Source organism: Oreochromis niloticus, linkage group LG22, assembly GCF_001858045.2.
Source record: "Oreochromis niloticus isolate F11D_XX linkage group LG22, O_niloticus_UMD_NMBU, whole genome shotgun sequence".
Taxonomy (NCBI): Eukaryota; Metazoa; Chordata; class Actinopteri; order Cichliformes; family Cichlidae; genus Oreochromis; species Oreochromis niloticus.
Window position 1 is genome coordinate 29,104,291 of NC_031985.2, and position 25,067 is coordinate 29,129,357.

Here is a 25,067-nt window from a genome sequence, read left to right on the forward strand (position 1 = left end):
CTGGGGAACCCCCGACGCCCTAAGCCTGTCCCTACCCCCACACCAATCACAACAGTGAAGGTGGGACCAAACTATGGCCCCCCCACCCCCACTAGGTGATGGAGCTGATCAAAGGAGCCCAGAGCAATTGATCTGATGTGGTGGCAGAGGCTGTATCAAGACTAATGTAATCTAATAGATAATTTCTATATTGGTTAGAATTAAGATTATTTTTATTTTTCCAGTTCATGAGGACTGTTTTCTTGGCTATGCATAGGGCAGTGAAAACCATATGGGCTATATTCTTTTCCGTAGTGACATTATCTAAGCTGCCCAACAAACATACTAAAGGAGAAGTTGGAATGTTACATTTCAGACACTTTGATAAGTCTTCACATATCTCACGCCAAAACTTCTGAACTGGTGGACAGAACCAAAGAGCGTGGATATAATTGTCCGGTGAATTGGTTTGGCAGTGTGAGCAGTTGTTGGTAGACGTAAAGCCCATCTTGAACATCCGATGACCTGTATAGTGCACTCTATGTAGTATTTTGTATTGAATTAATTGAAGACTGGGATTTCTAATTAAATGAAAGGTTTTTAAGCAAATCTGAGACCAGAAGTTTTGGTCTAAGTTAACTGATAAATCCGCTTCCCATTTTGCAATAGGAAGTGATATTGATTCATCTGTTTTAGAAAGCATTCTGTATATTTTGGATAGTAATTTGGGGGTTTTAAGAGTAAGAAATTGAACCACACTTGGTGGTGTTTGTAGTTCAACTTGACCCGGTTTAAATCTCTTTTTTACTATGGATTTAATTTGTTGATATTCTAAAAATCTTTTCTTGTTGATCCCATATTGTGTAACTAGTCTGTCAAATGAAATAAATTCTGTTCCTTCTAGTATATGTTCTAAATATTTGATTCCTTTACTACTCCAATCTGAAAAGTTTATCATATTATTGTTTTGTAATATGTCAGGGTTGTTCCAGATAGGTGTACGTTTGCATGGGATTAATGGAGACTCTGTCAACCTCAGAAACTACCACCACGCTGTCAGAGAGGAGCTGATGTTGACGCTTTTGAAGCATTCATGTCGTTGGATGTTTGAGCTGATAAACGGTAGATCTGAAATCTCTAGATTATTGCAAAGTGCTTGTTCTACATCTAGCCAAGGTTCATCTAAGAGGGTATGTTTTTGCCATCCTGAGATAAACTGAAGCCTGTTGGCCAAGAAGTAGTGCTGAAAGTTAGGTAGTTCTAATCCTCCTTTATCCTTGGTCTTTTGTAGTGTTTTTAAGCTTATACATGGGGGCTTATTTTTCCAAAGGAATTTGGACATATATGAATCTAGAGATCTGAACCAATCTTGCGGCGGTTTAGTTGGGATCATTGAGAATAAATAATTTATTTTTGGTAATACCATCATTTTTATAGCGGCAACCCTTCCCATGAGTGATATGGGTAGACATTTCCACCTAGCCAGATCACCTTCTACTTTCTTTAAAAGTGGGATATGGTTTAATTTAGTTAGATCTGCAAGCTTGGGAGAAACATTAATACCTAAATATTTTATATTTCCCGATTGCAGTGGAGTAGAAGAGGAATTATGGAAGGAGCAATTAATCGGAAGGACTGTAGATTTTGACCAGTTAATTGAGTAATCTGATATTCTTGCAAAAGAGTTTATCAGTTCAATCACCCCAGAGATATTGGTTTGTGAATTTTGGAGAAAGAGTAACACATCATCCGCATAAAGGCTGATTTTATGTTCCACGTTCTTGCATTTTTATGCCCTTAATTACTGAATTCTGTCTAATTGCTGCTGCTAGTGGTTCGATAAAAATTGCAAACAGTGAAGGGGAGAGTGGGCATCCCTGCCTGGTGCCCCTCAGGAGACAGAAGCTGGAGGATGTCTGGTCATTTGTTCTGACACAAGCTGTTGGGGAATTATATAATATTTTTAACCAGTTGATGAAAGAAGATCCAAAACCAAATTTGTGTAAAGTTGCAAATAGAAATTTCCAGTTAACTCTGTCAAACGCTTTTTCTGCATCTAGAGAAAATATTGTAGTTTCAAGGTTTTTACTGTATGAGTAGTCTATCAAATTAAGTAATCTACGTGTATTTGTTGATGAGTGCCTACCTTTTATGAAACCAGTTTGGTCAGGATGAATTAAGAGGGGGGTTATTTTCTCTAGTCTCTTTGAGAGAGCTTTTTAGATTATTTTAAGGTCTACATTTATAAGGGATATTGGACGATAGCTTGAGGGATATACAGGGTCTTTGCCTGGTTTTAGCAGGAGATTAATGTTTGCAGAATTCATATTTGATGGAAGTCTGCCATTTTCTTTGATTTCCAACAACGTTCTGTAAAAAACTGGTGCTAGAATCGTCCAGAATTCTTTGTAGAATTCTGCAGGAAAGCCGTCTGGACCTGGAGCCTTATTATTGGGCATATTTATCAGGGCTTCCTGGAGTTCACCTGGCGTCAGTGGCGAATCCAGTGCCATTGCTTGAGTGTCTAATAATTTTGGGAGAGTTATGTTGTCTAAAAACTGATCAATTTCCTTTTTAGATGGGTTTATTTGTGGTGAATACAACGTTTTATAGAAATCCCTGAAAATGTTGTTTATTTGTTTCGGTTCATATATTGTGTTCCCAGATGAATCTTGAACAGCACATATAGTTGTTTTTTCTTTATTTATTTTTAGCTGGTTTGCTAGAAATTGACCGGATTTATTACTATGTTCATAATTTTGTAAGCGTAGTCTTTGTACTAAGAATTTTGTTTTTTTATCAATTATCTCATTTAATTCTAGTTTTGTTTTGCGTATTTTGTTCAATGTTTCCTGATCTTGGTGGGACGCGTAGGCTTCTTCTAGTGATTTGATGGTTTTTTCTAATTCCTGAATATTTTTGTTTTCTTTTTTCTTTTTATGTGATGAGAAAGAAATTATTTTACCTCTCATCACGGCTTTCCCTGCTTCCCATAAAACAGAAGCTGATGTTCCGGGAGTGTCATTAAAGAACACAAGGTAAATACTTAAACTCAGGAAACATGAGAGGAGAACCAAAACGTGAGTCAGAAGCAGTCATGGGTTGCAGATAGAGGTCACTGAAACGGAGGGACAGAAATATTAGTGGAATACTGAGTGAGGCAACTGAATGGCTTTTCAGTGGCTTACTTGCTTGCAGGTAGAGTGTGACGTGAGGGGGAGGTGGAATGGTCTGGGTGAGGATCCAGAAGGGGTGAGCGTGGATTGTGAATCCAGCCTGAGTGATCTGGTGGTACAAGGTTATTGTGGCAGGAGGGCAGGCAGATCAAGAGCAATAGAAACAGAGCTTGAACCAGTGGTGTGAGATTCACCGAATTGACCAGCATCCAGGTAAGCAAGGTTATTGCCAGGGTGAAGGAATGGAGGTCCGAGAGAAACTAGAACACAAGGAGACACAAGGTAAGCAAAACAGAAACTTGATGTACTTTAGTGATGGCCCGTTTGAAGCTGAAGCTCCGTTGCACGTGTCAAAAAAAATCAACGCACTGCTTCAGAAACACTGAGCTGAAGCTTGGTTCGTCTAAACAGAGTCATGTGATCAATGCTGTCCGAAGCTTCATTCAGCACGTCACTGCTTCAGTAGCTAATTCAATTGTTTATAAGGAATTAAATCACTGGCAGGATTTTTGTTTTGATGATTATTTTGTGTGAGAGGTAGTAAACCAGTGTGTGATATAATTAGAGACATGGAGCCAGACGCTCTGCCTATTGCTAAATAAAAACCAGTTCATCAGCAATTCTGCTTCCAGGTCTAAAATGTACTTAAGAAATACACTATACATACAGTTATAATTATAGAGGTTAGTGTATATTATATACAAACGTACCTGTTCACTGGTTAATTACATAATCATGTGGAGGCAAGGACCTCACCACAAGCATACTCCCAGCCTATTAGAAGATTGTGCTGTACATTGTTATATATAGAGGTTTTTTTTAGTAATGAAAACACCAAGAAGTTACAAGTAAAAGGAGAACACACTATGGCACATGTTTAAACAGTGAAGGTTTATTCATCAAAATGATTTATTATTATTAAAATAGACATATTTTCACCCCCCAAAAAGCATGTTCAGAGCACCATATCAGTCTGATATCAGACAGAACTGTCACATGATATCAAACTGAAACTGTCAATTCAGCTCTTTAGAGTAGGCAATCATGATGAAGCAGTTCATTATAAGTTGTAGACTGAAGCAGAGCTTCATATTTTTGGCCACCAGATGTTAACAAAGATGACTGAAAAAACTGCGTTGAAAAGCTTTGAATAATGAACTGTTTTTCAATACAAGCCTCAATGCTTCAGAAAGCTTCATTTGGCCATCACTAATGTACTCTCTAAACTTGATAGCCAACCTCTAACGTGGGTTAGCAGACAAGCTGGTGAAGACAAGTTGTGAGCGCTGGTCTTAAATACTGCCGGTTAGATCACCACCAGGTGTGGACAGCAGGTGCAACTGTAGGAAAAAAACCCTTCCCCAGACCATGACACTGACTGTACACATTTCCCTGTTTAGATGCAGTCACCCTCTGTGATGTAGGCAACAGAAACAGAGATGTTTTTATTTTCCTTTTTTTCTCTTCTGATTTAAGATGAGTACAAGTAGAATTTAAAATTAGACTAAAGTTTGTATTCTCTTATATTGTTTTGTTATTATTACATTAATATAGCACAAGGCTTAGTTAGCTTTGCACAAAAATGTCATGCAAAGAAGTTCAATCAGTACTTCAGCTTTTACTGGAGTATTTTTTAACAGTAGTATTTGTACTTAAGTGAAGAATCTCTGTGCTTTTACCACCTCTACTCATTATAACCTTGCAGGTTTTTGTGTTTCTGTGTGTGGAATGAAACTGTGGAACAATTTGACAGTGGAACTGAAGGAAAGTACAAAATTTTTTTATTCATTTTCCACAACCAGTGTTCCAAAACTAGAGACACTTGTCTTTCATGAGTGGATATAGAGGTGTAAAAATGACACTACTCTGCTTTAAAGGGTTCCTTTAATTTTTTAGTATACCATCAAATCAGTTAAACTTCTGGGATTTTGATCTGGTCAGTTAAGTAGCAGAGGGGGTTGTTAATTAGTTAATTAATGAAATTAACAACAGGTGCACTAGAAGGGGAACAATCAGACAACCCCAAAACAGAAATGGTTTTTCAGGTTGAGGCCACTGACATCTTTTCCCTCCTCATCCGTTAAGGCCCTTAACCCATCAGTATTGATAGTATTGATCGATTAAGCCTTGAAGTTGTCCATCTAGTTCAGGCATTGGCAAACTACGGCCCGGGGGCCACATGCGGCCCGTTAAATGTTTTGATCCGGCCCGCCAAACTTGAAAAAAAATTAATAAATTAACCTTGTTAATGTTTTATTTCCCCTGCAATTCTGATGTTTCCTCACTAGATGGCGAACTCTAGCTATATTGGCTTTGTTGAGGTGAAGCGTAGGCCTATTACTCCACATTTGCACTTTACCCTGTGATCCACCGCCCCTCTATGAAGATGAGCGGACCCAAGAAAAGGAAAGTGGACAGAGAATGTCGAGTGTTCAAAAAGGAGTGGACAACTAAATATTTTTTCACTGAACACCGATCATCTGCTGTTTGCCTGATATGCCAAGAAACTGTGGCGGTTTTTAAAGAGTATAATATTAGCCATCACTTTGCCACAAAGCACGCTAATTATGCTAGCAAGCTCTCAACAAAAGAACGGGAAGCTGCTGCTGAGAAGTTGGCAGCTAATTTGAAGGCTCAGCAAAGTTTTTTTCACCGTCAAACTGCCATTCAAGAGTCAAGTACCAAGGCCAGTTTTATGCTTTCATTCAAAATAGCAAAGGCCAGCAAACCACTGTCTGAGGGCGAGTTTTTAAAAGAATGTATGGTAGAGACAGCAGGTATTTTGTGCCCGGAGACGAAAGACAAATTTGAGAAAATCAGTTTATCACGGCGGACAGTGACTCGCCGTGTAGAACTAATAGATGAAGATATCACCAGCATATTAAACAAAAAGGTGAAATCATTCACTTTTTATTCTTTAGCACTGGATGAAAGCAACGATGTCAAAGACACTGCTCAGCTCCTCATTTTTATCTGAGGAATCAACGAAACTTTTGAAATAACGGAGGAGTTTTTGACAATGGAGTCTCTGAAAGGACAAACTTGGGGAGAGGACTTGTTTGAACGGGTGTCTGCTGCCATCAAAAACATGAAGCTTCCCTGGAGTCCCTTGTTAACGTCACCACAGATGGATCTCCAAATTTAACGGGAAAAAACGTTGGCCTGCTGAGGAGAATTCAGAATAAAGTGAAAGATGAAAACCCTGACCAGGATGTCATTTTCCTCCACTGCATCATCCACCAGGAATCTCTATGTAAATTGGTGTTACAGCTGAATCATGTTGTGAATCCTGTGGTGAAACTCGTCAACTTCATACGCGCACAGGGACTTCAGCACCGTCAGTTCATTGCGTTCCTGGAGGAAACTGATGCGGATCACCAGGACCTGCTTTATCACTCCCGTGTCCGCTGGTTGAGTTTGGGCAAAGTGTTTCAACGAGTGTGGGAGCTCAAAGAGGAGATTGGCGTGTTTTTGGAGCAGCAGGGGAAGACTGATGAATTTCCTGAGCTGAGCAACAAGAGCTGGATGTGTGACTTTGCGTTTGCTACGGATGTATTTTCACACTTGAATGAGCTCAACTTGAAACTGCAGGGGAAGGAGCAGTTTGTGCATGACATGCACACAAACGTGAAAGCCTTCAAATCCAAGCTGGCTTTATTCTCCAGGCAGATTTTGAACAAATCATTCACTCATTTTCCTACACTAGCCACGCTGAAAGAGGCCGGAGCAAAAGTAAAGAAATACAGTGAGTCACTGGATGCACTGCACGGAGAATTCTGCCGTCGGTTTTTGGATTTCGATAAAATTGACAAGTCACTTCAGTCGGTGGCCTTTCCTCTGTCACAAGACCCCGAAACAGCTCCAGAGGAGCTTCAGCTCGAACTCATCGACCTTCAGTCCGACCCTGCCTTAAAAGAGAAGTTCAGCTCTCTGAAACTAAATGACTTCTATGCTTCACTCAATGATGCCGCGTTTCCAAATCTAAGGCGAAAAGCGCAGATGATGGTGGCTTTGTTCGGCTCTACCTTTGTGTGTGAACAAACATTCAGCGTCATGAACATCAACAAAGCCAGCCACAGATCCAAGTTAACAGACCTACACCTCAGATCCATCCTGAGAATCGCCACAACAAAACTAACTCCAGACTTTGATGCGCTGGCTAAAAAAGGAGACCAACAACACTGCTCCCATTAAAATGTGTGTGTCTCCGTGATACGCACGTTGTTAAAATAAACAGTGCGCGCAGATCAAATATAGCGCTTCACAGACTGACTTGCTGCAACTGTTTCGTTCTTGCACTGGTCATTCTTGACTTTTGGCACCGGGGAAACAAATTGAATAAAAGGAACAGGACAAGTATATCTGCATCTCCTACCGTTTTTGAAAAAAAAAAAAAGAGTCAGGAGGAGAGTGATGGTGATATCCTGAAGGATAACAGAACTTTCAGTGCTTTAAAATAAAATGTTCATTTATTTGATTTTCAGTGTTTAAAGACTCATTTCGAAGTCAGAGATTTTATTGTAATGCTTTTCTTCATTTTCATTGGAAATTAAAGCACATTTTCTCCATATCCCAAGATGTGTATTTTTCCCCCAATGAGGTGATTTTTTCAAAGCATGCCATCTATCTGCTCCTGTTCCGGCCCCTTTGTCAAATGTTAGAACTCAATGTGGCCCACGAATCAAAAAGTTTGCCCACCCCTGATCTAGTTGCTTCATGAAAAGGTTCATTTCTCGAGGCTTCGCATGCACATAAGCCCCCTCTACTTTCAGGTCCTGAAAGCAGACAGAAAAACCAGGCACCTGGTACCAACTTGGCAGGACATTGACGTGTTGGAATGTGTGAACAAGACACTCCTCACCTGATGGAGTTCACAGATGCTCTGTCGGGAGAAGAGTATGTGAGTGTTGTATGTCAAACCTGTGCACCACCTTTTAAATAACGCAGTTCTTCCTCTAGCTGATGAAGACACAGACCTGACGAAGGACATGAAGAGAGCCATCCTCAAGTATTTAAATGAGAAGTACAAAGACCCTGCAACTGATGACCTCCTGGATATGGCCTCCTTTGTCGACCCACGCTTCAGATCATCATATATAGCTGATGACTGAAGAGAGTTCATTTTGACAAAAGCAACAGCAGAAATTCAGTCACAACCTCTGATGTGCAAGAAAGTTTAATCACTGCACGCAAGGACCATAAACACTGATGTTGTGTTTGTATTTGCACTACATATCGCAAGTTTGAAATTTGTTGTGCTATATTTAACAGAAAAGGAACCTGTTAAACTTGAAGGGTTTTCAATTCAAATATGTGCAGCTTTATTTTTGTGCAATATAAATAAGTAATCAGGACAGCAGGGAGAATTGTAATGTTTATTTATTTACATTTTGCACAAACAATTTAGAATTTTGTGTTTTACTGATATTTTACTTGCATTTTATTCAGAAATGTTCATGCATTTATCTTCATTTGTATTTGTTATTTAAGAATTTTGTGTTACATTGTTTGGAAAAAGTTGAAAAGTCTTGTAATGTAATTTTTTTTAAAAGTTTTGCACAATAAATGTTCTTAAAATGGCATTCTGTACTTTTTTGAAATGTGTTTATTCATCTGCAATTCATCTGGTATGTGAGTATGTTCAGTCATTTTGAGATTTTATATATATATATATATCGCTACCACATGCTTCAAATTATACTGCGATATAGATTTTAGGCCATATCGCCCAGCTCTAATATGAACTGTATATTCTTAACCCCTGTATTTATTTTAATGCTTTGTGGCAGCTTTTGAACATCGGCGGCATCTATTAATGTCAAATCTATCCATAAACAAACAGCATTTACATTTAACCAACATTTCTGTTTAACACTTTTTAACACTTTTTCCCCCCATTTAACACTTTAAATGATAATAGTAATAATAATAGTAGTAATAATAATAAAGTAAAAAATAGTAATAATAGTATTTGTTTTGTTAAAAATGGTTGTGAAAGTCCAAAGCCATAAACCAGATTAGTGGCCTTTTAAAAGGTTAAAGTCTAGGTTGGCTTTGTAGTTGAGAATAAAGTAATTTAGATTGTCCTTCTGAACAAATACGTTAAATTCCACAGTTGATTCATCAAAAACACTTTTTGGTGGTCTGTGTTAAATATCAACACTTTATCTGGTCATTGTGCTTTTTCGAAACTGTATATATTGAAAGGTAGCTTTTAACAAGTTTTACTGTTTGTTTACTAGGACTTTGTGTTTCTTGGAGTATATTAATATTTGATTCATTTTGTTTTAGTTTATTCTTGCCTCCTCTTTACCACTTTCTATGTTCTTGTAAAATTGCTGTCTCCATGTTTAGGATTATAATCCACTGTCTCTTGTGCCTTGCTGTTGGTCCTGCTTCCTTTGTCATAATTAGTTTCAGCTGTGACTTGTTACCTTATGTTTCCACTCTCCCTGATTATCTCCTGCATGTATTTAAAGCCTCAGTTTGTATCGCTTCTTTGTCTTGTCACACTGTGTACACTGTCTGGTTGTGTTGCTTTAGTTTATATCAATTTAATGGCTAGGATTCTGGTCTTCCTTGTCCCCTGCTAAGTTTATGCTTTTTGGCCTCTCTGCGTCCTTGCATTTCGGTCCCAACTACACTTCACATCTTATGATACATGAAAGACATTGTGTGCATATGTGGCAAATAAGCATGTAACTTAATTCAGACAGAGGACAAATTGCTGTGTTAATAAAAAAAAAAAAAAAAAATATTATATAAAAAGGTTAGCGTAAATCATGTAATATAGCTGAAAGAAATGAACTTCAATAAAACTCAAACAACTGGTTTCAGATGGGCATGATAGGTGACATTTAGGTAATATACTCTTGTAAATAAAAGCAGAAGAATAGAATTTTGTCTTTTATGACAAAATCAAACATTACATTAAACCACCATCCTGATCTGGGATCCCTTAACAGCAGACAAATCTTTTGTGTCGTCCTCCTCAATTCACATGGTATACTCGCTCTTGCATCTCATTTACAAGCACTTTGCTCAGATTTTCAACTTTGTCACAGTTGCTGTAGTGATGATGGCGTTCCTCAACAGTCAGGTGCACATGAATTGCAAGGAAACATTTGTACACCATCAGTGAGGCTAAATGTTTCATAACTGACACCCTTGGCTAGTTTAATGGTTCCGTCAGTTTTTTAATCATTTTTCTTTATTTTTTTGTAGTCTGGAAGATGGGTCATCACTGCACCAGCTACATATTCGTGCCAGCCACTAAGGCAGGAGGCAGCAATCATGATTCTTTTAGATATATTATCAGAGGTGGACATATGGAGTGCATGAGTGAATTTTCACCAGTCAGAGATACAGATGTGGAGGATAATAAAGGTGTTTTTTGTTTGTTTGTTGCTACATATCTTGAGCTGTCTCAGTCCACCTTAGATATCCATTTCATGATGTCCAATCAGGGAAGCAATGTGCTGAGAGTCACATAAATTACGCTGTTGTAGTCCACAAATCCAAATACTTAGTGATTTTGGTTTATTTGTGAAATGCATTAGTTACAAACTGACATTTTAAGTGTGTTTAGGGAAGGTAACAAGTCTATACAAAGAAAAATAATCTTTAACAAGCTAAAGTCTTACTTTGTCTAGCACGCATGGAATGGGTTTTTTCTTTTAACGTTTAAAAGGTTGCGGGTATTTTTAACGGATACCATCTGTCCTCGTATCCAAAATTATTTCTGGGGTACAAATCAGATTTTGCATTAATCCTAAAAGAAGATGCTGTGAAGAACCTGTTTACACACAAGAAGCATTAATTGTTTTTAGGCACACTGACTGTAGCATGCATACAATACCTGATTCACCATCAGTGGAGTTTTGTTAGAATTCAGCTTTTTTTTTTTTTTTTTTTTTTTTGATAATCATCCAGAATTCCTTTTGAAAACATTTTCCACTGAAATGTTAACCATCAGTTGTCTTTTCAGGGATTAAAAAGCATTTACAGTAGCATACGCTCCAATTCAGTCTTTGCTGATACCATTGATGTTTTGTATGCCCGCTTAGGAGCCCTAGTGCACCATTGTTGACTGTTTTGAAATTCGTACTGAAAGACCATCAAATTTAAAAGCGCATGAACAAACATACTCTCACTATACTACACACCATGAAATACCTCATTGAGATTACACCACAAGGTTCAATTTCATTCATTTCCAAAGGGGGGTGTTGCATCAGATAAGACTGCCACATTTCTCTGTGATATGTTTAACAGGCTGTTATCAGGGGATTTAGTTTTGGCTGACAGAGGCTTTGACATCAGAGATGCTGTGGGAATGATGTGTGCAGAGGTTAAGATTTAACCGTCTTTGGAATAGGGACGAGGCATGATGTCTTCCACATCACTGGTACCCTCTGCAGACTCACACTCAGCATAAACAGTTTATGAAAGACTCCACACAGCTGGGGGGCACAGGCCTTGAGGATGCGGGGGCTCACTCCGTCTGGTCCAGCAGACTTGCCTGAGTGAAGTCTCTTCATTTGCATCTCAATCTGGTATTGAGTGAAGGTGATGGGTGGGGGAGGGGTGTCAGGAATCTCACAGGAGGCAACAGCGCCATGTGAAGAGAGGCTGACACAGTGGTGTGGCTCTGGATTCTAGGCTGACCACAGGTGAGGTTGTGGGGGTGTGAGCAGACACTGTGGTGTCGAATCTATTGAAAAACAGATTCAACTCGTTAGCTCTATTCTCACCTTCCTCAGCTCCCCTGCTGTTGGTTGGCCTGTATCCAGTGATGGTCTTCATTCCCCTCCACACCTCTCTCATGCTGGTCTGCTGGAGTTTCCACTCCAGCTTCCTCCTGTAATTGTCCTTTAGTAACACCTGGACCTTCCTCACCTCCTCTTTATTGCCCCCTCTGAAAGCCCTCTTCTTGTTGTTGAGGAGGGCTTTGATGTCCTTAGTCACCCACAGCTTGTTATATGGGTAACAATGAACAGTCTGAGCTGGAACAATGGAGTCGGTGCAGAAAGTTATGTAGTCTGTGATACACTCAGTAAGCCCATTGATGTCCTCGGCGTGAGGCTCAGTGTTTCCCAGTCGGTCACCTTGAAACAGCCCTGTAGTTCTGCTAAGGCCTCTGACCACCCCCTAATGCTCCTCGTGGTCACAGGTTCCCTCCTCACAATTGGCACATAGCGGGGGGTGAGGTCAATCAGGTTATGATCTGACCTACCAAGTGGGGGGAGGGAGGAGGAGCTGTATGCATCCTTGACATTAGCATGCCAATCAGATTACTTCTTCCATGTGAGGGTAAAGAGGTGACCCTTCTGGATAAGATAGTGAAGGTTTGCGAACAATTGCAAGGTTGGTGGACAATTGTCCCAGTGTGGTAGTAAAACCATCGAAAAATGAAACTTGCTCTTGTTAAATACTCTTAAAATTCTTGTGCTGTGTGTGTGTGTGTGTGTGTGTGTGTGTGTGTGTGTGTGTGTGTGTGTGTGTGTGTGTGTGTATATATAATATATTAGTGATAATTTTATCAAGAGAGTAAATTACAGAATGTTAGTAGTGGGTGATATCATGTAAATGCTGTCATGATTTTATGTAAACATTTTGTCATTTGTAAACTAAATGACATTGATCCTACATTGTAACTGATGTGATTTTCTATAAAGTGGTTTTAATTTTATTTTATTTTTTTTAAAGGCAATAATTTGTTTCTTCAACTTTTGAACAGTGGCACTTTGTAAGTACATATGCAGGAAATGCTAATTATTTCCATGTCAATGCACATCAGACATAATTCTAGACCCCCTGAATAAAGAATAATGGGTCATTCAGAACAGAACTATGCTTGGAGAAATATTTTCCCACCAGTTCTGGAAGGCACAGTTTTTTGAAGAACTCTTGTGCTTTCTTGAAATGTGTTTCCCAGAAATCCACATCAGGGAAGATGCGTAACACAGCCATGTCTCTTTGGGTCCATACAATGAGGTCACAGTGGTTGGAGCTGGTCAGAGATTTGTGTTTGCACCTGTGAGTAGTAGGGGTGCGCCCTCTTTACGTGAAGTCCATTTTGAGCTGACTCCAGGCAGAAGTCTTTATCCTGTGCATCTAATGCCTGCTTAATGCTGTCCGTTCTGTATTTAAAAGGACACTTAATCTCTAGGCAACCCTTCCCACAACAGTCACACATTGTAAGTCCGTCCGGAGATGCTCCAAGTTCACAGATTCTCCCTGAACACCATTGTCAAGAGTTTATTCTTAATAAGACATTCTTCAGGTTGAATAAAGACACTCAGACAGTTAGAATATAGTAACTGCAACGTGCATGCGTGAGGCCTCTGGCGAGACCCCGCGCACGGGTGAGGACTCTGGTGAGACCCACACACTGAGTGCAGGCAACAGTTCTTTTTATAGGTTACATCACGTATGCAAGCACATCACATTTCCTCTTTTACAAGTTCCTCTAAACCAATGGTTGCGTGTGTGGATGTGTGTGAGTCACATGTGTGTCTGGCTGCTTCTTCTAGGAAACGTGGTGCACTTTTCAACTCTTGTGGTTTGGGTGCTGCATCTGTTTCCTGTCTAACTTATTTGTGTTGTAGAGTTAATGTCAGCTTGCACAACAGAAACCTTGTGAAATATATGAACACTTCATGATATGCTTCTTAATGAAAGATAATAAAACAACGAATAAAAACACATAAAACATAAAATCTTTCAACATTCCCTCCTGTTGTTAATATATTTCACCCATACTCTATAGACTTCAGTAGACATTCACTTGCTTGCGCATTTGCAATTGCTACATCATGTGAAGTACAGGAAATTTTTAAACACAGTCTTCTTCTTCCTCAGTTGCTATCGGGCTATAAGCTTGTGCCAGGAAGATTCCGGTTGCAGTGTCTTTTTTGGATAAACAAAAGATACACCCTGCTTTTCTGGGACTCTAAGTCTCCATAGGCAGACCATGGTCATGGATCTGATTCCACAGGATGAGGACACATCTTGAGTGATGGGTTGCTCTTCTGGTTTTGCAGGTTGGACTGATCTTCCTTTACTCTACCGGGCAGGTGGGGCTAGGTCAGTGCTCGGGCTACAATGGGGTTTCTTCAGGTCGACCAAGTTCACCAGATCACCTAGTGTGTCGACTGAAAGCGAGAAGTCAAGAGGGCGGGGTATACCCAATCTGCCCTCTCCTCCACTTACAGATCACTAGATGATAGGTGGACTGGCGTCTGGGCTTGTGTCCCCTTGTACTTTTTTTGGCGTGGCTCTGGTGGATCCACGAAGGTCTTTCAGCGATTTTGCACGCTGTCGGTGTTGTGAGCAGGACCTGATAAGGGCCCTCCCACCTCGGAGAGCTCCAGTTTTTCCTCTGGAGTACCTTGATCAGGATCCAGTCGCCTGGTTTCAACCTGGAAGAGACTGGAGAAGAATCATTCGGCAGTTGGTTGCTCAGAACTATTTCTTTGTTCTCTAGCAGTTTTGTCATCCATTCTGCTAGGGTTGTTTCTCTGACTGACTTGTCTATTGGTTCACTGGTGATAGGCAGAGGAAAAGGTCTACCGTGTACAATTTCAAATGGTGTCAGTTTCTGCAAGCATTGGGTTAATCTCATCCACATTTTTACTAGGCCTATACACTCTGGCCAGCATTTTGCTGAAGTTTCGAAAGTTAGAGTGTATTTTGGAGATTATATCTCTTATCCCTCCTGTTGACGCATGGAGAGTAACTCCATGTGTCACTAAGGCTGCTGTTTTGTGTAGAGATTTTGGAAGTATTGGTTTTCCTTCTTTTAGTTTCGCTCCGCATTTCAGCCATTTCTTTTGCTCAGCTGTGGGAGCTGCTTTTTGTTCATCCTTTGTCAGTAAAATTGTTTCCCTTTGTAATTTCATAGTCATTCTTCTGATGTGCTGCACACTTGCAAACTGCTAAATGTCGCATCACATGAGGAGTTTCCTCCCGTGTAAACAGATGTGTGCCATGATAAAACCTTCTCCACACACTAGAAACAAAAAACTATATTTCAACCATTGTTACATCTTATTCACTTATTTTATAATACAGTTATTTTTCAAATCTAATATCAATCAACTAATTTGCATATCAGCTTATAATGCGCTAAGTTGACAGGTCAACAGAAATGCACGTTCAAAAGATTATCACAAAAGAGAATTTCCTCCATACAGTAAATTACTTGTGTTGCATCAATCAAGGAGAAAGCATCTCACAATTTATTGTATTACCAACTAAATTTATTGTCTGGTCACTGCTTGGTCATACCAGACTCTCTCTGTGTCTTTATTTTTCCTTCTCTGTTTTCACAAACGTTTCACCTATTGTCCTGCAAGCTGGAGAGTTAAATGTCAGTAGTGGGTAAATTCAGCAGTTGATAACAAAACTATTAAGTTTTTCCTGCTTTAACACCAATGTGAGATATAGAGGCGCACATATAGTGTGTGCTCTAGTGTAAGCTGCTCTTCATTGCATGTATGTGTGTTAGTACGCTTGCATGCAGGGCCTCTGGGCCTGTCTCACCCAAAAGGGCATTTTCTTAACAGTTGCCTTTCACTCGCGTGTGTTAAGAAAGGCAAATGTGCTTGTAGCAGTTGTGAGATTATTATGCTGTCATATATTACATTATACCTGTAATCAAAATGAGTGAATCATGATACTGCTGTAGGCCACATCATACTTCTTAGTTAAAAGAATTTGAAAATCATTAGATTTATTAGATAGGTTTGTATTATCCTATACTGCTGATTCACTGCTGATTTACTGTGAGTGAGTTACACTGTTTCATGACATTTCATACTGCCGATTTAAAAAGAGTATTGTGTTCAGAGAGCAGAGGCCTCTCTTTTTTTTTTTTGTGATAGTAAAGAGCCACAGGAGCGTCACCCCCACCCTTGGTGGAAGCAGAAAAACAGGGAGCCAAGGTCATAACTCAGGCTCACAAAGAGTCAGACAGAATGTGAATACTTAGTTTTGTGGCTGTGGCGCATTCTGTATAGCTTCTTTTCTTTGTTTAGTAGCTTTCTGCCTTCACCTGAGGGTGTGCCCTAAGCATGTGACTTCAGGTCTCCATAATTGGAGTTTATTTAAAGATAAATAAGATGATTTCATATATTGCTCGCAGATCATGCACTAGACGGTATGTTGCAGTATTAGCCTGCTTCAACACTTAAACAAAACATCACTCTTTGTTCTAGTATTATTATTATTATTATTATGATTATTATTATTATCCTGTCTCAAAACAGAAAATGAAATTGTAGTTGTTCTTGGCTGAGAAACACAAAACCTCTCTTTTTTTCTTCTCAAAACAAGAAACTAAGTTTTAATCTCTCAGCCTTGTCACATAAAACAAAACAGATAACCCAGCTCTCAGCTGGCTCTGGACTTTATCATCATCAAGGACACAAAAAGAAAAAGAAAAAGCTGCTGCCAGAAACAAAGCAGAAGTGTGAGGAAAAAACTGAGCTCAAAGACAGCTGCATGTGTGACCTTTAATATGCAGCTTCTGCTCTAAAAAACAAATAAAAATTAAAAAAAAAATGTGTAACTTGCTCATCAGCTTGGTAGTGTCCACATATTTAATTCATTTTATTCAGCTTCTCAAACCTGTAGCTTTAGCTGTTGTATACAGGGTTTGGCTTATTAGTTGTTAGTATAGGTTTGCTCTTCATCTTAACAAAGTCTCATCTAAGATGACAGGTTTACAAGCAGGTCAAGTGTCTCTATGCACCTGATTAGTGTAGTTATTTCCTTATTTTCTTTATCTCATATATCATTGTACTGAGTTTGAGCAAACCTTAAGCTTGAATCAGACTACTTTTAACAATCTTCCACCTTGCATCATAACTGACTGAGGTGCCTCTTCCTATTAATAGTATGTCATTATTAATGTTATCATTGTATTGTTTTTCCTTTTTTATAACAGCAATAGTATATCACAATACACTACTTTACTACTAATATACAATAGTATATTATTTTATATTTTATTATGTATCCATCACAGGTCTGTGTGAATCTGCAGCTTCACACCTCCCCAAGCTGGAGACATTTTCCTTGGCTGAACAATGACACAGCCATAATAATACCTTATGCATCTCTTTTTTATTTGATATATTTGTGTGGATTATCTGGTTTCACGCATTCTATTCATTCAGCTTGGTTGTCTTCCCAATTTTGTTTCATTGCTTTAATTTAAGTCAACCTTAATTTAACCTTTTGTTTATTCCACTTCATTCCTCTTTCCATGCTTTAAAATATTACAACTCTTATGTATGTTTTGATTTCTTTTTAGCTTCCTTTTCAGTATTTATTTCTGCTTGGAGGGTTTCTTTTAATTTAGTTAATGAGGAGGGGCTACATTTTCCCTCTCACGTGGGACATTTAGTTTTCTTTGGATTTCTCCATCTATATGCACTAATTTGTCCGGCGCCTGGACATTTCTTTTCTAACCACTGCTCGTCAGCAGTGAGTTTTGTTGTTTTATTTCCCATTTTGATTTTGTGTTATTAATACTACAAACAGAACTGTGTGACCTTCTCTGGTATTAGAGTTAGGGGAGGTTATTAAGGCAGCCTTCTACCCTTGTCCTAATGTCAAGGGCGGCCTTAATTTTACGCGATGAAGCGCAACCTTTTCCCTTCCTCACCAGTATTTCAGTCGACACAGGAAAACAATAGAAGTGGTGTAGGGTCCTACTGTCCCTCTTCAAATGACACTCACTTCCTCTTTTTAAATACAAACAATTCACATACGCGGCAGTGTAATCCTATTTTAATTGACACTTTCCTTTTCCCATTTACTCCCGGAGTAAACTTTGTCGACTACCAGCTTTTTTTTATTGCGAAACGAGTCTCTTCTGGACTGCCAGTTTCGTCTTACAAGCGAGTCTTTTAGACTACCAGCTTTTTTTTTATTGCGAAACGAGTCTCTTCTGGACTGCCAGTTTCGTCTTACTAAGCGAGTCTTTTTTTTTTAAACTGCCAGTCCCTACAGGACGAGTTTCTTCCTTAGAAAAGTGTCAATCTAAAAGACGATTATTCGCGATGTGTCTTTGAGTGTTAATATTCACCTGGTTATGATGATATAAGTGCCGGTCAGAGATTCCTCCTCGTTCCCCAGGATCGTGGACCTCTTACTAAGAACGCTGGCCAACCCCGAATTCACGTAGTTGGTCTTTTTCTCCTTCATAGGAAAGAGGCTGTCGACAGACTTCAGCGCGGGCTCTCCACGATGTCAGGAAACGACGAGGTCACTCCGTTGGAGCATAAAATTAGTTATAATTCGATGTCCTACATCCGGCTCGAAGGACCAATTAAATGTCAAGAGTTTATTCTTAATAAGACATTCTTCAGGTTGAATAAAGACACTCAGACAGTTAGAATATAGTAACTGCAACGTGCATGCGTGAGGCCTCTGGCGAGACCCCGCGCACGGGTGAGGACTCTGGTGAGACCCACACACTGAGTGCAGGCAACAGTTCTTTTTATAGGTTACATCACGTATGCAAGCACATCACATTTCCTCTTTTACAAGTTCCTCTAAACCAATGGTTGTGTGTGTGGATGTGTGTGAGTCACATGTGTGTCTGGCTGCTTCTTCTAGGAAACGTGGTGCACTTTTCAACTCTTGTGGTTTGGGTGCTGCATCTGTTTCCTGTCTAACTTATTTGTGTTGTAGAGTTAATGTCAGCTTGCACAACAGAAACCTTGTGAAATATATGAACACTTCATGATATGCTTCTTAATGAAAGATAATAAAACAACGAATAAAAACACATAAAACATAAAATCTTTCAACAACCATCCAAACCAATCAGGGCTCTTGTGCTGAAGTCTTGTGTCCTTCAATTGCTTCTTCCTGCTCTTCAGTCACTGTTGCAGCATTTAGATACTTCACACAGTGCAGCTGCAGATCTCTAAGGCCAAGGGACTGTGTGCCTTCGTTGTGTAAACATGCCAGAGACTGGGGTAATGTAGGTGAATGTACAGTGTATTTGGTGTGATATTTCTATTCCTGATAAACCCACAGCTTTACTGTGTTCTAGCAGTGTATGCAATAGTGGTGACAACTCCTCCAGTGTAGCAAATGGAATTTTTCTTTTATGAGGAAGGCTTCTTTTGCCTTTCACTAGAGATGGTCTGTTTATGTTTTGATCGAGAGCCTTTTTGGGGGCAGCTGAAGAGAAGTCTCTTATGGCCAACCTCTGGCTGTATCTTGGTCATATTACCCGGCAAAACCCAGTATGCAGGTTCATCTGTAACAGTCCTTGTTCCACGGATTCGTACTGTTGCTTCTACTTTAAACAGAAGAGCAGCGGCATGGGTGCAGGTCTCCGTGACTCCGGCCATACAGGTGCAGTGGGAAGCTTCAACCTTCCCTGTGATGCTCACAATGAAACATGGCTGCAATGCTGGTTCATTCAGTCTTTGAGAGTGCAGTACCTAAAACATACAAAGTGAATTTAAAGACAAGAACTTTAATGAACCAAATCAATTGCAATCAAAGCTGAACTTGGGAATGTTTATTGAAACACACAAAGCAACACACACATAAATGAATGAATAAAAAAAAAAAAAAAAGAAACATTAATTTTGGATACAAGGATACAAAACACAAAGCAATTACAAACCCTAGGGAAAAAAAAAAACAACCCAGAGACCCTAACCCTCTGTCCGGCATGCTTCAAAAACAAATGGGTCTTTTTTTTGCTCATGCGGGCTTCTTGGCACAGTTCCTGTGGTACCACCGTGGGCAAATCACAGCCAATCTGAATTACACAAACAAAGAAACACAAGTATTATGTTAAAATGGTTTTACAAATAAGTAAAAGGTTGCAAAATACTTGTATTATAAAGCAGTCCACCATACCTTACAACTACACTAAGTTGTGTGAAGTGTTTACATGGTCTGTGAAATTTTTTAAATTGCATTTTGTTACATGATTTATTTATTTTTTTTCACCCTTTTTCAGCTGACACTAACAGAGAAACGTAAAACATAAGCATTTAGCGAGTGAGTGTCACTGTCAATAGAAAATTGTACTTAGTAGTCAGTATAATCTTTTAGTGATATAAGTTTGCATATGGTAGAATGGTGCATGTTGACCTTTTGATGACTTAGGCTGTTGGGTGGTGATGATGGGTTTAGATTTTATGGTTGTCATTTGTATTAAGAAATATTTAACCATATATGCTTAGAGGTGTATAATCGATTGTGTAGTGATAGGATGTGTGATCTTTAATAGTCTGCAAAGACTGTGTCCATTCCAGAGTGTTCTGGCATTCACACCCACATCCTGGGAGCATGGGAGAGGGCATACCTTCTTATTGTTTTGTGATAGCCTAAAACAGACAGATACGTTTATCCTAAGTGCCTTTTGTTTAGATGAACTGTTGGACTTCCAGACCAGCAGGTTTAGGGAAGTCTTTATGGGGTCACACTCTGACCCCACACACATACACGTTTTTCCAGCCACGTGGGGACTTCCATCTAGGAGGTTACACGTGGGGACACAACATTTCTAAATGTAATAGAGGTATTATTAAGGCATAATTTGAACTCTTAATATTTTTAGGGCCCAAACATCTATTTTGGTACCACAATTTGTTAAATTTACAAAATCCAATTTTTGTGAGGTTTTTCTACCTGGTGGGGACACAGCTTTTATGTCTTTTCACAAACCACCACCAGGTGACAGTGTTGCACGTTTACAGTTAGGTCTATTTATAGGAATTTACAACCCAGAGTAATCAAAGCTGGTATAATGAAAAACCTTTCAAGTGCTGGTTGGATTTCAGAGAATGGTGTCTGCTATATATTTTCATTTATTGATTTTTAAAATTGTTTTTGTTATTTTGTCATTACCCCTTGTATTTGTTCACTGGAAAATTTGTGCACTGGCCTCTGCTTTCAATAAAAAAAAAATGTTTCAACTAAAGAGCTTAGCTTCCCAACTTATCTTTTAGATATACAGTATAAAAAGAAATACTGAAATATCAAAATACCACAAGGGGATACCAAATACTGAAGATTTAATATGTATAATGTGGTCATACATTTAACATTCTGCTTCATGTGGTCTACCCATTTAAAAACAGTGAATGTGAGAAGACATTAAGACAGTTTTAATCACTTTTGTATTTTAGACCCCAGCCTAATCAAGACTACTTCAGTACAACAATTCTGCCTTAATTGTATGATTAATGTGGCCAATATTATCTAATCTTATCCAAATATAATTTATCAATATTTTTTTATATTTATTTTAGATTTTGCAGACCCCTACTAATCATTATAATTAGCCTTCCAAATTCAATAATAATTTAAAAAGACACCACCAATCAAAAACAAATTCTCCATCTCATGCTTGCATAAACTCAAAGTATTAATACACTAAACCTAAAGGCACACATGGACTGAAAAGAAAACTTAGTATAAACAAGTATGGTCACATGTTATACTCGCATGGTTTTAGAAAGGGTTCACAGACCCTTTAATTCAGTCCATAGCAAATTATATAGTTGCAGTTAAATGTGAGAGAGAACTCCCTGCTCAAACTTAACCTGAACAGCAAAGAAAACAATCTTTTCAATACTAATGTACCATTGCTGTCATGGCTGTGTGTAGATGGGCATGAAATGGTGGACCCAAAATGCAGACTCACGGAGACGAAAGTGAACCGAAAAAGCAGCTTTATTGCTGCACACAAACTAACTTAAACTGAGAATACAAACTGAGGAACTAGCAGGCAGGATACACGGGCGGAAACACAGCAGGGTGAGGGTACGATGCGACACGGAACTGAGGGAGACGCCGACATAAATACACAGGGGAATAACAAGGAGCGTCAGAACACACGAGGAACACAGCTGATACAAATCACAAAGACGAGGGCAAAGCAAGACACATCCACATGAGGCACAGAACTTCAAAGTAAAACAGAAAACACACATGCGAAGACACAGACTGAGAGACATGGGCTTAACACAGGGACCTGACTAAACTGGAACAGAGGGAGCCCACAGGCAGGGATGATAGGACACAGAACAGAGGGGTCACAGCATAACACAAGGGGCAAAAGGACCAAAACATGAGCCTGCAATAATAACAAAGATAGAACACTGGGTCCCTGACCCAGCACCGTGACAATTGCCTGGTTGAAATGAACAATCCCTTTTTTTTTTTTTTTTTTTTTTTTTTTCCTCTAAACAGGAGAAAATTTTAACTGTAACTGAAGCTGTTTATGTTCCATTTGTTTGACATTAGCTTCTTACCACCTTTTCACAGACTCTCGCTTTAAAGCATCAATTCGGTTTTTCACATAACTTAACTCCCTCCCAACTCTCTCTTTCAATGCTAATGGTGAAGTCTCAATACATTTGAGACACTCTGCCTTCCCAGGAACCTTTCCAGAGCTGATGTACTCCATTAGAGTCTTCTCCACAGCCTTTATTTCTGCTTCAGTCCACTTCCTTCTTGTGGTTTGTGATGCCCCTGAATAAAGTAGACAGTAACCGTGTTATTCAAAAAGAAGAGCATCAAGTTGGTGTGTAATCACATGACTCCCCTTATGACCAGATCTGATACTTGGAGTATGTCGACAAGTATAACAAAAGCTATAGGTACATTTGGACTATACTTTGTAGTTGTTGGTATTCCTCAAGTATAAGTACAAGAAATGCCCCTAATGCATTGCAGCGATTTAACTGTAAACAAACTATGAAAGAATTAATCGATGTTTAAATAAATAATTTGTCAAACATTGTTGTAACATGATGTTTTACCTTTTGAACAGAGTGTGGGAAATAAATTTAAAAAAATAAAACTATCAGTGAGAAGAGACAGTCAATAGAACTTCCCTCTCAGTTACTTACTAGTTTAATTAAAGAACACGATTGGCAGATGAACTATGAACATAGTTGCTGTAAATGAAGCACTCTGGGTGTTGTGACTGTCACACAACTGGTGACTTAAGTTTTAATTTGATACATGTGAAATGAATACGCATTTAACTATACTTTTTTTTGTAAGGGTCACAGTGAGGGTATAATGATAATGGTTCACAGCAATAGCAGCACACACAATACAGTAACTATTAACTGAAGAACCTGCAGCACTACCAGACATATCTGGAGCAAAAATGTCCATTATACCAAATACCGTTACATTTACTTGTGTAATATTTTGAAAAAAAATTACTTTTAAGAGTAGTTTTATTGCACAATAATTTTTACTTGAGTAGATTTGTGATTTGTGTTACCATTTCTTCTACCAGAGAGATGTCATCTAGTTTGTGCTTTAATTTGTTATTTCTACTCTTTAATTTATTATTTGAAATTTAGAATTTGCACATTTTTAATATATTTCTGTCTAATTACATAATTTTTCAAAAAATATTGGGCGGCACGGTGGTTAGCACTGTTGCCGCACAGCAAGAAGGTCCTGAGTTCAATTCCAACATCAGGCCGGGGTCTTTCTGTGTGGAGTTTGCATGTTCTCCCCGTGTTTGCGTGGGTTCCCTCCGGGTACTCCGGCTTCCTCCCACCGTCCAAAGACATGCAGCTTGTGGGGATAGGTTAATTGGATAATCGAAATTGTCACTAGGTGTGAATGTGTGAGTGAATGTGAGTGCGCATGGTTGTCTGTCCCTGTGTGTTGGCTCTGCGACAGACTGGCGACCTGTCCAGGGTGTACCCCGCCTCTCGCCCTATGATAGCTGGGATAGGCTCCAGCGCCCCCCACGACCCTGAAAAGGATAAGCGGAAGCGAATGGATGGATGGATGGATGGATGGATATCATACATTACAATCAAACAGTTACTCACTACTTTAGTAGTCATTTCACCAAGTACTTTCTTACTCGAGTCATTTTTTTGGATTAGTTTTTACTTCTACTTGAGTAATATTACTTTGAAGTAACACTAATCTTGAGTACAAATTTTGGCTACTCTACCCACCTCTGCAAATAAGATAATCACAGCTTACCTGTTATTTTGTGCGACTCAACACAGACCTCAATGTTCGGTGGCATCTCTTCATCTGACATTCCTGTCAAAGTAAGAACAAAACTGAGAAGGACATTCAATAAATGCAAAGAGTATTGACAAAATAAACTTCCCTTTGCTATTTCCTAATACACTATGTTAAATTAATGTACTAAATAAAAATGACAGAAAAAGTAAAAGACATCACAGTAATAAAAGCTAGCAATCGCACTGGACAGCATGCCCTCTATACAAGTAATGTCTTTCAAAAGAAAATGCACAATCATCTGTCTTACAATTACTAGAAATATTACCTTTGTCTGACTGTGGATATTTGTTTTGTCCAACTTCAGTAGTAGAATTCTTTTTCATCCCTGATTTGTCTGTGGGGGAAAAAAAAAAAAGAAGTTATTTTAGTAAATAAATATTCAACACAGTGAAAGCAATCTTGTCATCAGCAAAGACTACACTTAGAAAATGTTCTTCAAAGCTTTATTAGTGCACTTGCTAAAGATAAAACACAACATCTTCTATTACTAATGGGACAAGGGCTGCTCATCCAGTTCTACACTGCAATAATGTGTTCTCTGTTCCGACATCACCAGTGTGAATCAGCCACAAAAGTGAACTAAACAAGATTACAAAGAACAGTCAGGACTGCAGAGAGAATCACAGGACCTATATCTTCAGAGTTTGGAAATGGCACTACAGACCCATCACAATGTGGACACAATCTGTTGCAACTTCTACCTTCTTTTAGATGTTACAGGAGACTATATACCAAAACATTGAGACAAGTGTCATTATTTTGATGAAAACCAACTTAAATCAGTTACAGTGTCAGTAACACCAAAACATCCACTTAGAGATTTACCTACAATTTGAAATGTACTGTTTTTAA

The 25,067-nt window shown here is 38.9% G+C and overlaps 2 long non-coding RNA genes across 2 annotated transcripts; both read right to left on the reverse strand.

The window, feature by feature from the left end:
- Positions 1 to 13,403: 13,403 nt before the first annotated feature.
- On the reverse strand, positions 13,404 to 18,975 carry LOC109200056 (uncharacterized). Its single transcript, XR_002060268.2, has 2 exons — positions 18,253 to 18,975; positions 13,404 to 14,588 (listed from the first exon to the last, which is right to left on the reverse strand). It is a non-coding gene; the product is annotated as an uncharacterized LOC109200056 (long non-coding RNA).
- Positions 18,976 to 22,495: 3,520 nt separating this feature from the next.
- LOC112843480 (uncharacterized) lies at positions 22,496 to 25,067 on the reverse strand. The gene is made up of 3 exons (XR_003215836.1): positions 24,481 to 25,067; positions 24,168 to 24,230; positions 22,496 to 22,676 (listed from the first exon to the last, which is right to left on the reverse strand). It is a non-coding gene; the product is annotated as an uncharacterized LOC112843480 (long non-coding RNA).